Below are 14,697 nucleotides of genomic sequence, written 5' to 3'. Positions count from 1 at the left end.
CATAAAATCAAATGTATTTATAAAGCCCTTCTTACATCAGCTGATGTCACAAAGTGCTGTACAGAAGCCCAGCCTAAAACCCCAAATAGCAAGCAATGCAGGTGTAGTAGCACGGTGGCTAGGAAATACTCCCTCGAAAGGCCAGAACCTAGGAAGAAAACTATAGAGGAACCAGGCTATGAGGGGTGGCCAGTCCTCTTCTGGCTGTACCGGGTGGAGATTATAACAGAACATGGTCAAGAAGTTCAAATGTTCATAGATGACCAGCATGGTCAAGTAATAATAATCACAGTGGTTGTCGAGGGTGCAATCTCAGGAGTAAATGTCAGTTGGGTTTTCATAGCTGATCATTCAGAGTATCTCTACCGCTCCTGTTGTCTCTAGAGACTTGAAAACAGCAAGTCTGGGACAGGTAGCACGTCTGGTGAACAGGTCAGGTTCCATTGCCGCAGGCAGAACAGTTGAAACTGGAGCAGCAGCACGGCCAGGTGGACTGGGGACAGCAAGGAGTCATCCGGACAGGTCGTCCTGAGGCATGGTCCTAGGGCTCAGGTCCTCCGAGAGAGAGAAAGAAAGAGAGTAAGAAAGAAAGAAAGAAAGAAAGAGAGAGAGAAAGAAAGAGAGAGAATTAGAGGGAGAATACTTAAATTCACACAGGACACCGGATAAGACAGGAGAAATAGTCCAGATATAACAGACTGACCCTAGCCCCCCGACACATAAACTACTGCAGCATAAATACTGGAGGCTGAGACAGGAGGGGTCAGGAGACACTGTGTTCCCTTCCAACGATACCCCCAGACAGGGCCAAACAGGCAGGATATAACACCATCCACTTTGCCAAAGCACAGCCCCCACACCACTAGAGGGATATCTTCAACCACCAACTTACCATCCTGAGACAAGGCCGAGTATAGATCATGAAGATCTCCGCCACGGCACAACCCAAGGGGGGGCGCCAACCCGGACAGGAAGATCACGTCAGTGACTCAACCCACTCAAGTGATGCACCCCTCCTAGGGACGGCATGGAAGAGCACCAGTAAGCCAGTGACTCAGCCCCTGTAATAGGGTTAGAGGCACAGAATCCCAGTGGAGAGAGGGTAATCGGCCAGGCAGAGACAGCAAGGGCGGTTCGTTGCTCCAGAGCCTTACCGTTCACCTTCACACTCCTGGGCCAGACTACACTCAATCATATGACACACTGAAGAGATGAGTCTACAGTAAAGACTTAAAATGTTGAGACCGAGTTTGCGTCTCTCACATGGGTAGGCAGACCATTCCATAAAAATGGAGCTCTATAGGAGAAAGCCTTGCCTCCAGCTGTTTGCTTAGAAATTCTAGGGACAGTAAGGAGGCCTGCGTCTTGTGATAGCGTACGTGTAGGTATGTACGGCAGGACCAAATCAGAAGATAGGTAGGAGCAAGCACATGTAAAGCTTTGTAGGTTAGCATTAAAACCTTGAAATAAGCCCTTGCCTTAACAGGAAGCCAGTGTAAAGAGGCTAGCACTGGAGTAATATGATAATTTTTTTTTGGTTCTAGTCAGGATTCTAGCAGCCATATTTAGCACTAACTGAAGTTTATTTAGTGCTTTATCCGAGTAGCCGGAAAGTAGCGCATTGCAGTAGTCTAACCTAGAAGTGACAAAAGCACAGATTAATTTTTCTGCATAATTTTAGGACAGAAAGTTTCTGATTTTTGCAATGTTACGTAGATGGAAAAAAGCTGTCCTTAAAACATTCTTGATATGTTCGTCAAAAGAGAGATCAGGGTCCAGAGTAAAGCCGAGGTCCTTCATAGTTATATTTGAGACCAATGAACAACCGTCAAGATTAATTGTCAGATTCAACAGAAGATCTCTTTGTTTCTTGGGACCTAGAACAAGAATCTCTGTTTTGTCCAAGTTTAGAAGTAGAACATTTGCCACCATCCACTTCCTTATTTCTGAAACACAGGCTTCCAGGGTGTGCAATTTTGGGGCTTCACCATGTGTCATTAAAATGTAGAGCTATGTGTCATCTGCATAGCAGTGAAAGTTAACATTATGTTTCTGAATGACATCACCAAGAGGTAAAATATATAGTGAAAACAATAGTGGTTCCTTGAGGAATGTTGCTTTTTAGTTAGTTTTGCGACAGTATCAAGAAGACACTTTGGATTGTTCTTATTTTCCTCAATTTAAGTTAGAAAAATAGGATGATCGAGAAGCAGTGAGGGCTCTTCGATACTGCACGGTACGGTCTTTCCAAGCTAGTCGGAAGACTTCCAGTTTTGTGTAGAGCCATTTCCGTTCAAATTTTCTGGAAGCTTGCTTCAGAGCTCGGGTATTTTCTGTATACCAGGGAGCTAATTTCTTATGACAAATGTTTTTTGCTTTTAGGAGTGTGACTGCATCTAGGGTATTGCGCAAGGTTCAATTGAGTTCCTCAGTTAGGTGGTTAACTGATTTTTGTACTCTGACGTCCTTGGGTAGGTGGAGGGAGTCTGGAAGGGCATCTAGGAATCTTTGGGTTGTCCGATAATTTATAGCATGACTTTGGATGATCCTCGGATGGGGTCTGAGCAGATTATTTGTTGCGATTGCAAAAGGTTATTTGAAGGTAATTAAATAATATTCTGAGAACATTTTTCAAAAACACTTTTAATAGCACTGCTAGCTTAGTTTAACTGTTTTGAACTCTAAGCAAATGTAGGAAACGTAGGAAACAGTAATGTAGGAAACATTATGCTGAAGTACTTAAATTCACAGAAACATATGAATCTCAGGATGTTATGTGCTAGCTGGGTATCCAGTACCATTCCCAGAACCTGAGAAGGTTGTATGCACAACAACCATAAGACAACAACACTCTCGCCGAGCTCTAAAAAACATATTGTTCTCAGAACTTGCTGGGTACTTGTGCTTGCTGGGTTTATTTGTTTATTTGATGATGTCCCAATCTTTCTGAATTCACCCTATAACCATAGTAGCAATTGAAAGGGAACACTTTCGAGATGGGGAAATTATCAGACCAAAGGTGAGGACACAACAGTTCACCTGACACAAGACTGAATTCAAACATTACACAGTTGATTTTATGTGCATTTTACATTTACTGTACTTTTCACAGCATTTGTAAATAACTACATTTGAAAATACACTGGATACATTCAGTAACATAATAATAACATTCAGACAATTTTTAGTGTAGGTGCAAGATTTTAAAAAAAAAACTATTACAAGGGTTTGAGTGAGAGGTCTAACTGGTGTCTCCAAGTGGCCACATACTGTGCAAAGTGCCTAACACGGGAACCAATCCGGCTGCATGCGTGCGCCATTGTGCATAAATGTATTTTGTCCCCCCACACCAAACGCAATCACGACACGCAGGTTAAAACATCAAAACAAACTCTGAACCAATTATATTAATTTGGGGACAGGTCGAAAAGCATTAAACATGTATGGCAATTTAGCTTGCTAGCTAATTTGTCCTATTTAGCTAGCTTGCTGTTGCTAGCTAATTTGTCCTAGGATATAAACTTTGAGTTGTTATTTTACCTGAAATGCACAAAGTCCTCTACTCCGCCAATTATTGGGGGCGAAGTCAGGTGCAGGAGAGCAGAGTGTAGTGAACAGGCGCATTTTTTATTCCGGTCAAAATGACAGCACAAAATAACATAAAATGTGCCCAAAACACGGAACATAGACAAAAAGTAATGCGCGCAACAATATCCACAATAAAAAAATACATGTAACACAAACAATCCTACACAAAGACATGATGGGGAACAGAGGAATAAATACATATGAATTGATTGGGGAATGAAAACCAGGCGTGCAGGGAACAAAACAAAACAAATGGATACATGAAAAATGGAGCGGCGAAGGCTAGAAAGCCGGTGACTTCGACAGCCCAACTCCGCCCGAACAAGGAGAGGAGCCGACTTCGGTGGAAGTCGTGACACCGGTCAACCGAATTGTTTCTAGTCATCTCTCTTCCTTCCAGGCTTTTTCTTCTCTTGGCTTTATATTGAGATTGGCAACTTTCATAAATTAGGTGTATTACCGCCACTGACCTCATTCGTCTTTCAGTCACCCACGTGGGTATAACCAATGAGGAGATGGCATGTGGGTACCTGCTTCTATAAACCAATGAGGAGATGGGAGGCAGGATGTGCAGTGCGATCTGCATCAGAAATAGAACAGACTTCTATTTTAGCCCTTGGCAATGGAGACGTGCGAGCAGTGTGGGTGCAATAATTGAATAACATCGATTTCTACATTTATTTTACAATGTGAGTGGTGTAGTCAGCCTGTAAGTAATTCCAATGCACTAATATGACTCAAGGAAAGCTGCTTTTTATTTTTTATCTCTCCTAGCTTTGCCATTGAGGAACTGAAGCAAGCAGTTTGTAATTTTTTGTTTGGAACACAGCCCTGAATCCCCACCACCACACAATTACTTTTGTGTTTACGCATTCCAAAAAAGTTCAATTATAAATCGCAAGGACAGGTGGGCATCATTTGACAGCTTATTCAATTGCCAACATGGCTAAGTTATAAAATATGATTTTACAGTGTTTGGCTTTCAAAAACAAAACAGATTGTAATTTTGGTGCGCACTGAATGGAGTCATGAGCGCATTCAAGTGTGAGTTCCATTCCTCTTTTTTGAAGCTAAAATAATAATAATAATACATTTAATTTGTATAGCACTTTTAATTAGTGTTATCTCAAAGCTCTAAAATTTGGCATTAGGATCTGGCTCACGTTCTGTACATAGTTTTTCTAATGCTGCTGCTCCCCCTCCCTTCACGTTTCGATATTTACCACCCTCTTCTGAACCATGATGATGTGTAGCCCATTGCCTTGATCACACTGATTGTGTGAATTTTGGTACACAAGAAGTACATTAATTTCTAATGGAACGCTGCATTTGCCTTGCTGTGTTGCAGAGGCAGACAGAGTTGCAGTGCGTTCTGCATATGTTGGATTTAACGAAGGTATGCCTCAAACTGTATAGTAATTTTGCAGTCTAACACTTCGAACACACTGACAGCATTTTTGCGCAAAATAATATGCAGCGTCATCTTGATATGTATGCAATAAAAGTTCAACATTCAACTTCTGCTAACATTTATGTCAAGCCGTCTACACGTACAGTTTGACGCATGTGTTCGATAAATCCAATGTATGCACCACACCGAACGCACTGAAACTGCCTCTGCAACCAATGCTGCAAGGCGAAGGCAGCGTTTATTTGGAAATTAATATAATTCTGGTGTACCAAAATGTAAGGCCCTGTCGGTGTGTTCGAAGCGTAACTGCAGTCACAGTGCAGTAAAACTGCAGTTATTCTGCAATTACTGTGTCCAAAATTGACTGCAGATACGGCAGTTTAAAAACAGCAATTTTCTTTGTAAGGGTATTGTAAGGAAGTGCTATTTCTTATGCAGGTGACCAACCTACTGCTATTACATTGCTATAACTGAGACAACGTATTTTCACAGTAAAACATGTTAGGTCCCATACAGGATAGCTCCCACACCCACACACACAGCACACACACATTACACACACTAACTGCCGAGGACACACAGATAAGACATACACCCACACATTGGGAGGAAGAGACAGCCTTGACTTGCAGAAACCAGCGCACACACCTAATCTCCTTTCTAGCCGAACATTGTGTGACTGAGGACAGCGCACACACCTAATCTCCTTTTTAGCTGAACATTGTGTGACAAAGAACAAGACTCAGAGGGATGACGGACGGCCCAACAGGGCCAATCCAAGAAGACTACACCTCAGCCTGAACCAACCCGAAGACCCGATCTTCTAGAATCAACCTACTTTCTGTTCTGTATATGAGACATGTGCACTCTGTTATCTGCGCTTCTTTTTCTGCTGGTTCCTTAAGAACCGAATGAAATGGCCCGTATACGTTGTACCAGATATCTTTACTCATAATTAAACTGTCACTTGTCATACAATAGACCACCTTGTCTGAATCGATCCTTGACCGGCTCGCCCTCCTACATATCCCATTATTAACAGAAACTTGGTAGCAGAAGGATGGTTTACTAACGACCCAGTCCAGAGTGGTTGATGTGGGTGTGAGGGGGCGAGTTGGTGAAAGGACGGTTCCCGGAGGACAGGTGAAAACCATTCGGGGGTGGACAACAATTCTGCTCAACTCGGGAAACTGATCTCTGGTCGACCACAAAATAAGGTAAGCAAAACCTGTTTTATCAAACTTTGCATATTGTCGAATAGTCATACCAAATTACGATCAGTAGTACCGAGTGTGGGTAAGAATTTTTGTGTAAATTTTATATAAATAATGGACTTGAAATTGACAGTGAAGTAAACATATGTGGTAATTAGAATATCCCGATAGTCCGGCATGAGAACGGTCCGGTGGCAGACACCGGTAAGGGATGAGTAGTAGTTAGAATATTCCGATAGTCCGGCATGAGAACGGTCCGGTGGCAGACACCGGTAAGGGATATTTAGTAGTAGACCTAATATTAATAGAATATTCTGATAGTCCGGCTGTGAACGGTCTGGTGGCAGACACCAGTAAGGAATAAATAATATAGTCTAGGATAGATTTTCACCGATAGTCCGGCTAGTGACCGGTCCAGCTGTGTCTGGTAAGGTGGTCTATTATTGAGTATTGATGTGACCAGGATTATATTCTATGTATAAGTGATATTCGTTCGGGCGTCTGAAAAAGGGCGTGATCAGTTTTATCATTAACATCTGAGTATGATTCGATCATTCATCTGCAAAAGATAAATCCAATTAGTGTTTTAGATAGAACCAATAGCCGGTAGTGTCCGGTGAGGTTAAAATCCAATAGCTGGTAGTGTCCGGTGAGGTGTCTACAATAGATTAATGTATGATTAAGATATGTTGGACTGAAAAGTCCGCTTTGTGTTGTGGCCAGAATGAATGTGATAAATGTACTAATGTGTGATGTCATAGAATAAGATGTTCTAATTGAACAATTGTGTTTAAAACTATGTCCATGTAATAATATTTGTGTGTTGACTATAGACTAAATGTAAACGGCGTTTCACAAGTCCCTGATATTATTACCATTATTTAAAATTATTGTGAGCAAAGTATTTCCTAAATTCAAAAAAAAAAAAAAAATCTATTATCCAAATTGTTTAAACATAGTTTATGTTGATAATCATTTCCTGAATTGGTGGCTCGTGTTTAATCATTAAAACATTATTGTTTAAAATTCTGGATATATGACGGAGAGGCTCTGAGTTAAGACAGAGTACGAGTAATAGTGTCTCCTAAGAATACATCACTGGCACGAGCCAGTGACGGGCTAAGTATATCCAAAGAGTGTACAAAATATTTCTAAAAAAAAACACGTCAAATCAGCACCTAAGACAGGTGGAGGAGAGGTTTGGCATTACACACAAGTTTGGCTCTGTGTATAGGCCGCAATCGCAGGGCCTTGTGGAACGCTGTAATCAAAATCTGAAAGCTAAGATAGCTAAAGTGTGTGCAGGGACCAAATTGACCTGGGTGGAAGCCCTGCCCCTGGCACTGATGGCCATGAGGTCCTCACCAGGTGCAGGGACACATCTTTCACCCCATGAAATAATGACAGGTAGAGTAATGCCAGGGCCACCAAGAGAGGGAGGTCATATGCCCCCTCTTGATGTGCACCAAATAGGGATGTCTGACTATGTGAAGAAATTGACGGAATTGTCTGCAGCTCTCTCCAAACAGATACACCGTGTCGCAGAGAGGGAGCTGACTGACGTCCCGGAACAACCAAGGGTAAAAGTTGGGGACTGGGTAAGGATCAAGGTCCACAAGAGAAAGTGGGCTGATCCCAGGTGGACTGGACCGTACGAAGTGAAGGAGGTTACTTCACACTCAGTCCAGGTCAAAGGTAAATTAGGCGCACCTTGGCACCACCTGACACATTGTACACCAGCCCCAACCCCTGCCAGAACTCTGGCTGAAGTAAGAAGTGATTTACTCACATCCAATTCGAATTCAAATTCTGACATCCCTCCCGTCTGATCATGTGGAGGAGACTCCCATCCTCAGATGATAGGGACACTAGAGTAGCACCATGGGCTAGAAGGGCTAGGAGACCATGGGAAAGACTGGGTTGTTCTGGCCCATTGTTTGTCCTAATTATAGTCAATGTTGTTTTGACATTGGGAGTAATGATATGGGCAGCCCAGCGTATAATCACTGACCAGGAACAGACTACCCAGCTAAACATCACCAATGCTTCAATATTCTCGGATACGCATGTTCTGTCTAAACGTCAAGTTCAGAATAATGACTTTGAGTGTACTGCAGAATTGATTAGGTCAGCTACTCTGTGTATCCCGCCTAACGCTACTACCACTGTTATACTTACCTGGGGTGTTATTGGAAGCCCAGGTGGCGGTTATGGTACTCATGCAATCAGTTGGTCTAGATCAGTGTGGTACATGACAGAAGGGGGGTATAATAAATGGACGTGGAAGAATTTAGTGGCAGAGACTGGTCCTGACTGGTCTAGCTGGACAGTGCATCAGATGGCACTCCTGTGGCGGAGCAGGTTGACGTTAACTAAAGTTACAACTGGTTTGAAATTGGTAATCAAACACAGGGAAGGTGGTATGACTTATGACCTCCATTGTAACTTTCCTTTGTGGTCTGATCAGCCTCATTGGAAAGCCATTTGGATGGAGAATCTAGGGTAATTTATAATACTGATATTAAGGTAATTTAATACAAAAAGGCAGTGAAATTTACATTATAGTGTCAATATATTTTCTCTGATGAACGTGGTGTGAAAATCTAGCTAGGATAAGTTTTATTTATGGTAGACTCATGTTAAGTATTTGGGACATATTTTGAGCCAACAGGGCAGGGAAGAAATTGAGATATTTGTGTTTGGTTTTAACACCTGTATATAGGGGGTGCCATTTGAATATTTAATTTGTGGTCATGGGTAATACGGTTTGTTTTTGTTTTTATTTTTTAAGGTAAATTAATTATAGTGGGGTTTAATTAACCTATATAAGGACTTTAGAAAGTGCCACCATAGACATGTTTTTCTAAAAAAAAAAAATCCATGAGTTTAGATAAAGCCAAACAGTGAGACATTTAGTTCAAATTTGGAAACATGAGAAAACGAGCTACAGACAGATAAGGGGAAAAGGCAGACAGAAGAGCCCTCCCCTGCACTGCAGAGACCTTGAAGGTTGGAGAGCAGAGAGGATAAGTTTTAAAAGGGAGCCAGGACGAGCAAAGATAACAGAATGTGTAGATAACAGTTACTGAGTGGAGACAAAAGGGATAATTGGACATGTGGAAAATGAAAGGGGCGCTCCTACATGATAATGTCAGAACAGAAGGATAATATACTAATCTTACCTAAGTCATTATTTAGAGTAGGTAAGGTTGTTACCTGGGCAGAGCCAGGTATCAAAAGGGGGATGGGTAAATTGTGGTCTAGGATAGGATGGGGCGAACTGGATAAGAAACTAAAGATATAATCAGATAAAACATATGAGAAACTGTTTGTTAACCAAGCCTGTATGTCCAGGATTTTATGCATTACAGGTGAACTACAGGTGAAGTCACTCAATCCAGTCCCAGAGGCTTGTTGGGGGGACCATACAAGGACTCCTGGTGACAGCTAGCTGAAAGAGCTACCCGGATTCATATCGCACGGGGAAGGGTAGGACACTGACACTGTCGAACAATAAACAGTGTTCGAGAGGAGAACTGGAATTAACAGGATTCCGGGGGCCATCTCTCGAATGAAGTAACCCTCCCTGTCCTGTCACCCCTGTTTTTGTTCATAGAAGTGAAGATGTGTCTGGCTCTTGCTAGTGATGTGTTCTCTGGGAGAGGGTGGGGCTTTACAGGAGTGTCAGTGTACCTGTGTAATGGGGGAGGGTGTCCATATGGGGATTACATGATAACCAACTTAAGACAATTCTAGGATTGGAGAAGAGGGTATTCTTATAGCATAGGGGATCCCACAAAGGTGGATAGGTTTTCCATCATATGGGGAAAACCTGGGAGCACTGTTGAACTTTGTAAAGGTGATGAAATCCTACTAACCATCAAAACTATTAAGCTCTCTGATGCAGGCACTTACACCCTCGGACTACAAAGGACCGGGACAGACACGATGGGTGTGTTTTCTATTAGGGAGCTGCCAAAACCAGAGGTCCCAGACGAACCAGGGCCAGACACACTCCTCTACCACCCCTGGACCGAACCTGCCACCTACCACCACTGTGTTAAAAAATCCTATTCAGGTAATTAATGTTAGAGACTACACAGCTATTGATCAATTAGGCACTGAGACTGGTTTTGATGGTAGGGACAATTTGTGGCTGTCTTATATGAGGTACACAGCTAAAACCATGAGAAGAAAGGACTGCACTATTTGTAGTCATGCTAGACTTGTTCTGGCTACACACCCATTTGCTATAGGAGAAGGAGAAGGAGAAGGGTGGTTGTGTATTCTGAGAGGTTTTTACCAGGTTCAGCCCAATTCAACCCTCTGTTCCTCTTTGAGCCTTGTGTTTCCTACAGTACCTCCTCATCGGGCCCCTTGGGGTGTTAAGGCATATGGGGGCAATTACAGTTGCATCACGGGTACAGGTAGTGGCATGGACTATGGGAGATTGCCTGAAGCTGATTGCAGCAGTAACATAACCATTTATGCCACTTGGCCAGTTACAGGCCTAAACCAAACTAGTGGTCTGGCTGATGTGTGGTGGATATGTGGACCCAAAAGAGTACTGAGACCCATTCTTAGAGGAGACTGGCAAGGTACGTGTGCTCTGACCAGTTTGATAATTACACTGACCATTGTTGATGTTACTTCTGAACAGCTGTTGGGTTCTGTATCCAGGGGACCTGAAAACATTCCATCCCATGGGAGACATAGATGTAGTGCTCCATGGACAGAGGATGTAGTTGACATACACACTAACCTGTTGGGAGTGCCAGTGGGGGTTCCTCATGAGTTTCAGGCCTTGGGTAGGAATGATGGACTCTGGCACTTACTACCTATTATAGGTCCAGCCATAGTGGATGCTAGACAGACTGCATGGATCAGTTATATCTACTATAATCAACAGCGTTTTGTGAATTACCCCCGTGATGCACTCACTGGTCTGTCTGAACAGCTTGAGGCCACATCTAGGGTTGCCAGACAGTCTGCAAGATGTTCGGTGAACAATGTTGCACGTATATTCCTAATAACACCACTCCAGATGGTGGTATAGCTAAGGCCTTTAATGGGCTTGGTGCACTATCTGCTGAGATGAGGACCATGGCGGGGGTGGAGGAGTCTGGACTGTTCTTTTGGTTGGGAGCCTGGTTTGGTAAGTACACTGGTATGGTGGTTACTGGATTTCTGACCCTAATTCTTGTATTTTTATTATTGATGTGTTGTGCTGCTTGCATCATACCGTGTTTTAAGAAGTCTGTTACAGATGTGACTCTAACATGTTTAATCCCATTAATGACTACGGATAACCCCAGTTGTAATTGCTCTGCCTGGGATGCTGTCTATCCCATGACTAAATCTACTGCTAGGAAACCATTGTTTTCCAACAAGGTTGCCAGGGCACATTTCACCTGTGTCAAAATGACGGGAGGCGGTACTAATGTGGGACAGGTTCCTGGGAATTGGTGTCTGGATACAATCAACATTGTTGGGAGTTTCAGTCCAATATCCAGAGCAGATGTGAGGTGGTGGTGTGGCAACACTGTCCTGTTTGATAAATTACCCTCCAATACTACTGGAAGCTTGTTACACTTGTTACTCTCCTTTTGCCTGTTTCTATCTACCCTACAGAGGCTGGAGACCTCATCCTTAGGGTCCAGGGGGTGAACCCTGAATATTGGAGGGGACGTTCCAGGCGTGCCACCACCCCATCTAGTGGTGATCCGACGTACATAGACGCCATTGGAGTCCCAAGGGGAGTTCCTGACGAGTACAAGTTGGTGGATCAGGTGGCAGCTGGGTTTGAGTCCTCCATTTGTTGGTGGTGCACTGTTAATAAAAATGTGGATAGAATACATTCCAGAATCGTATCGCAGTTGACATGCTCCTAGCTGAGAAAGGAGGTGTCTGTTCTATGTTTGGGGAACAATGCTGTACTTTTATCCCTAATAACACTGCTAGTGATGGTAGCTTGACCGTAGCCCTAGAAGGTTTGAGGACTCTTAATGGTAAAATGAAATCTCATTCTGGGATTGATACCTCAATGTATCAATGTGGGACTCCTGGATGAGTGCCTTTGGTAAATATAAAACCCTGGTCTCCTCCATTTTGGTCTCCATTTCGGTGTTCGCGGCCATTTTGGTTCTCTGTGGATGCTGTTGCATTCCATGTATTCGTTCCCTCACCACTAGGGTTATCTCTAGAGCTATTGACCCTTCCCCCCTTTCCCAGATGTTTCCTCTGCTTGCTAATGACCTGCCCGAATTTGAGGATGAGGTTGAGAGTGCCTACTAGGTTTTGTTTTTTCTTTTCATGAAATGCTATGACTGCTGAAATAAGGGATAATGAGTGACACCCTAGTGGGTGTCAAAAAGGGGGGCTTAAATTTCACATCATTTTCTTTTGTTCTGTTTTTGAATGAGCTGTTGTTCTCTTTTGACATGAGGGTTGCAAGTTCCTAGGTGGCTGGTAGCCAATCTAGTACATAGTGGGATCGAATGGAGAACATGAAGGTATTTTAAACTTTGTAATTGTTAGCCTAGTTTATGTCACATCTCTTAGGAGATGTGAAGAGAGGGAATCACAAAACTTTTCCTTCTGGGAAAAGTTTTCTTTTTGTGTCTGGATCTAGTTAGGTTGTGTCACGTCTCTGGGGAGACGTGAAGAGAGGGATTTGTAAGGAAGTGCTATTTCTTATGCAGGTGACCAACCTACTGCTATTACATTGCTATAACTGAGACAACGTATTTTCACAGTAAAACATGTTAGGTCCCATACAGGATAGCTCCCACACCCACACACACAGCACACACACATTACACACACTAACTGCCGAGGACACACAGATAAGACATACACCCACACATTGGGAGGAAGAGACAGCCTTGACTTGCAGAAACCAGCGCACACACCTAATCTCCTTTCTAGCCGAACATTGTGTGACTGAGGACAGCGCACACACCTAATCTCCTTTTTAGCTGAACATTGTGTGACAAAGAACAAGACTCAGAGGGATGACGGACGGCCCAACAGGGCCAATCCAAGAAGACTACACCTCAGCCTGAACCAACCCGAAGACCCGATCTTCTAGAATCAACCTACTTTCTGTTCTGTATATGAGACATGTGCACTCTGTTATCTGCGCTTCTTTTTCTGCTGGTTCCTTAAGAACCGAATGAAATGGCCCGTATACGTTGTACCAGATATCTTTACTCATAATTAAACTGTCACTTGTCATACAATAGACCACCTTGTCTGAATCGATCCTTGACCGGCTCACCCTCCTACATATCCCATTATTAACAGTATGCTTACTGAGGCATGGAATACAATAGTTCGAACAGATTTGTGAACAACAAAGCTTTTAGGAAAATGTGCTTATGCTTAATAGCCTACTGAGGGAATACAATAGTTCGAACAGTTTTGTGTACAGCATGAAGTTTGTAGGCTAGACGAGTGACCAGACCGAGGCATCAAAGAGGGGGAAGCGGGGCACTCAGCACAGCAGCTACATAGACAGCTGAGTGGGCACTCAGCTATGTAAAAAACAAATAAGTGTATATCCTCCACTGAAATATCAGTATTTCAAAAAAATTTGGAACGCCGTTTGGGTCTTTGTATGTCAAAAAAGATACACGTCAAATACCACTATTTGACGAGTCAAATAAGCTTTTCATTTGACACGTCAAATAACAGTTCTATTATAGAATGATGTATGTTCTGAATTTGCACGTGAAAGCCAAGCGCAACCGCGCAACCACTACTAGTAGCACTGTCAAAACTGTACATAAAAGTCTGCAAACAAGCAAACACCGGCAAAGAACGATGTGTTTACAATACCGCTTTGGTAATAAGGCATTATTTGTTCAACCGCAACTTCTGGGGTAGCTAGCTTTAGCTTGGTACCTAGCTAGCACCAATACAACCAGCCTGAAAACAATGACAATTAGAAACTCCAGTCATTTTCATTATTCTTAGCAATGATTTAGGAATCCTTGTGAGTAAGTACTAGATAGGTTGCCACTTGTTGTTCGCCTATTGAAATTGAACTTCAGTTCATGAAAATAAATAGCTAGCCAGCTACTTAACCCTGTTGCCCAAAGCTAACGTTATAAGCAGATAGCTAGCTTCATCTGGCTAGTGACGCTCGACTGGGTTATGTGTTGTGAAGCTAGCCACAACAAGGATTAGGCACAAAAGTGGAATCTATTTTGCCTTCAATATAAAAGTACATATTTGAAAGTGACGCAATTGGTGGAATCATGCCATATTTAGACTAAATAATGTTAAACAAGGATGGAATGTGAAGCAGTGAAATTGGGGTATCAATCTACTATGTGACACCCACAGAACACAACTGTGAAGGGTTTATGCAAATATTAGCGTTGTAGCTCTTATCGCAGGTCTGTGACTGTGAAATCACCTCCCCAGTCAGCCTATTGTCTGTATTGACATTCATATTGCACTGTACAGCTTTACCTAAGG

This window comes from Oncorhynchus mykiss, chromosome 2 (genome assembly GCF_013265735.2).
Source record: "Oncorhynchus mykiss isolate Arlee chromosome 2, USDA_OmykA_1.1, whole genome shotgun sequence".
Taxonomy (NCBI): Eukaryota; Metazoa; Chordata; class Actinopteri; order Salmoniformes; family Salmonidae; genus Oncorhynchus; species Oncorhynchus mykiss.
This window is presented reverse-complemented; position numbering follows the sequence as displayed.